Source organism: Ailuropoda melanoleuca, chromosome 7 (genome assembly GCF_002007445.2).
Source record: "Ailuropoda melanoleuca isolate Jingjing chromosome 7, ASM200744v2, whole genome shotgun sequence".
NCBI lineage: Eukaryota > Metazoa > Chordata > Mammalia > Carnivora > Ursidae > Ailuropoda > Ailuropoda melanoleuca.
This window is the reverse complement of record NC_048224.1, coordinates 115,939,349-115,942,589: the sequence shown is the minus strand read 5'-3', so window position 1 is coordinate 115,942,589 and position 3,241 is coordinate 115,939,349.

The window sequence follows — 3,241 nt, the reverse complement described above, 5'->3', positions numbered from 1 at the left end:
TAACCCCCCCGAAAGGCTAGAATCGAAGGGTTATATATCATAATAATAAGAAAGGGAGTTAGAATAAGAAAGGGAGTTAGAACCTCAAGAGAAAGCAAATGGTAGGAGATCAATGAGAAACAAACAGAAGAAACAAGTGGAAGATCAAGAAAGTTTTGATAAGGTTGTATTTATATATTCTCATCCAGGTGTGGGTGGTGCCTCTCCTTTCTGGCTATAAACCTCCAGGAAAGAATTATGATGGATTTTTTTTAATGAGGGTGGGGCTTCATTTAAGTCAGCAAAAGAGGTTTAGGTGATGGTTTTGTTGTATATGTCCTTTTTATTTTTTTGTAGCTTCTGTTTCTTTCTGATGTTTTCATCTTAAAATAATCTTCGTACCACATCAACGTGTCCAAATTGGTCCCATTACAGATGATCTAGTCTCAAACGCCTTGAGAAAATAAGATAATCTCTACTGGACACTGTCGAAAACACATTCAACTATGTTTCGTTACTTCTTATTAATCACATTAACTTGATCTATAAACTCATTAGAGCATAGTAACAAAGAACAATGGATTTCAAATTTCATACTATGTGGATTGAACTCTGGCTTTGCCACTTACATATTCTGTGAACTTGGGAATGCTTCCTAATTTTCCTCAGTTGAATTATTTATCAAGAAAAAAATGGATACATATTAGGAAGCAAAGTAAATAGGATTAAAATGGACTATTAAATAAATTAATATTTTAAATCCCAAGTAAAAGAATAATAAAAAGATCAGTTTTACATAAAACAATAGGTGAAAACTGTTTTAAAAGGTATACAACATTTTGTTGCATGAATATTTTTTAATCAGAGAAACATAATATGATTTGCATGCATTATTTTAACTGTATCACCATGAAAGGTTTACATGAGAGAGTTCTACTTTCAAAATAGTTTTGTGAAGCGCTGCAGGGACTCCCCCCGCCCCCGCCAATGAAACAGGCATAATTGGTGAAAATCCTTCTAAAAAATGCAACCATAGATTATCTCTGGAAATCAACCTAAGAGCATACAGAAAATAAAGGGTTTATTTAAAAAAATATATCTGCTAAAACTCAGTAAGAAGAGTGGCATTTAAACTGCAATGTGCTCCTTGTCTCCCTTCTCCTAGCTCAACACAAGGGAAAGCACACTCTGGTGGGTGCATCCAAGAACACATGGCTCCATTTCTCCACCCAACTTAAAGAGGCTATGGTAGCTCCATGAGAGAGGCAGGCTACTAGCATTTCTCATCCCACTCAGTTATGTTACAGAGGATCAATTATAGGTGAGTGCAGCCAAGAGCTTGTAGGATTTCTTCTTCAACCCAGTCTCCACTTGTAGAACTAAGGCTCTACTGCAGGTTTGGCAGGCTAAGGACTGGGGACCTGGCTGCCATCATACCAGCTTGCTCATAGTGCAAATGTTCTGATCCAGGCAAAGCAAACCGAGAAGACAGGAACCTACCACCTCTTTCCTGTTTCCTACTTTTGTCCCAGGAGTGTCACTCCAAAAGAAGTAGGCCTCTGTTTCCACTCCCAGCTCCAAAACAGTGGCTCAGACATTTTGTATGGGAGGAAAAGCAGGCCATAAGAACAGAGAGCTAGCTCTACAACAGTAATCATCACTCTAAACGGCATAGAGCATAAAACCAAATAGGATAGTTTCTTGGCATCACAATTTCATGGACTTCTTATAGCCAGCAGGTGTTATTCAAAGACACCAGAAGACATGAGAGGAGATTGCTAAAGCCTCTACTGTGACTACAGTAAGGGAGAGCTGGGGTGAGGGAGGTGTGGGGCAAATGGGAGTGCCTGTTGTATTCCAACTGGGCCAGACTGAGCCTGTTGTTAGGCCTGTTAATAGTGGGCTTATTTACAAGTAAAACCACAAACAAGCTTAAGTAAAATTTGTCAGTGAGGTATATGATGCCCTTTCTTGAAGTCAGTTGTTACTTTTTAATTGTGAATAAATTAATGTGGCCATTATCTTCACTTCCTAATTATAACTTAATTGCTCTGATTTTAGTCAAAAAAATATAAAGACTTTACTCCTTATTATGTGTCTCATCTCAACTATTACCTACATTCCAAGTGTTTTTTTGGAGGGAGAGTGTTTCGCATACACAAATTAAAGTATAATCACTTTTAAAACCTAAAAATTGAAATATTTTATACCTTAGGAAAGTCAAGCATTGATTTTAAAATAGGTTTAATAGTTTATATCTTTCTATTTTCATATATCTTATCATGACAAATTGTTTATTTGGGATACGTTTTATTATTTGTTTGAAGAGCTTGTGCACTAAATATTTGTTCTTCAAAATATTTTATATGATACTTCTAAAAGATTTTAAATATTTTAAAATATTTTTGGCCTAGATTAATTAATCTTTAAAAAAAAAAGATTCATTTATTTATTTCAGAGAGAGAGAGAGAGTGCATGTGAGTGGGGTGAGGGGCAGACAGACACTCAAGCCGACTCCCCACTGAGCGTGGAGCTCAATGCTGGACTCTATCTCACTACCCGGAGATCATGACCTGAACTGAAATCAAGAGTTGGACCCTTAACTGATGAAGCCACCCAGGTGCCGCTAATTTATTATTCTTAATCATTAATTTACTGACTTCCATATATATTACAAAATATATTACATATTTTAGGATTTTCTTTCTTTCCATAAAAATATAGTATGCGGAATTTTATTGAAAATAAGAAAAATCCATTACTTTGTTAGTAGGAAAGGAAACTTGTTTTATTCCCTGAAGTACTATAACATTTTATTTTCAATAAATATGATATAGCTTTTAAAAGCTTTGGGAAACACTGAAGTATTCTTTAATTGTTTCATTTGTTTCACATTGTGTATTATAATAGTACCTAAAACAATAGATTTCTTCTATTGGGAAATACATATGTATTTTCATAAACTCTTTCAAATGCATACCCTTATATAAGTACTGTACTCTGTTTTTTTCAAGAATGATTGAGTTTGACTATGCTGAAAATTGATAATTCAGAATTCTATCTATTACAATGGGAATATCTTTTGTTTTTATTTGAGCCAGTATTGGCGTGCCTCTCTTCAACGTCTCTCTGAAGAGATTCAGGACAGGTCCCTCAGAATGTGCCACTTTGGCATGTAGATTATTTTGAGCAGAAGACTCTTGAGAAATTTTTGTCCCTCCCTTAACCATGCAGAAGAATCTAAATTGGGGGGCTTTCCCAA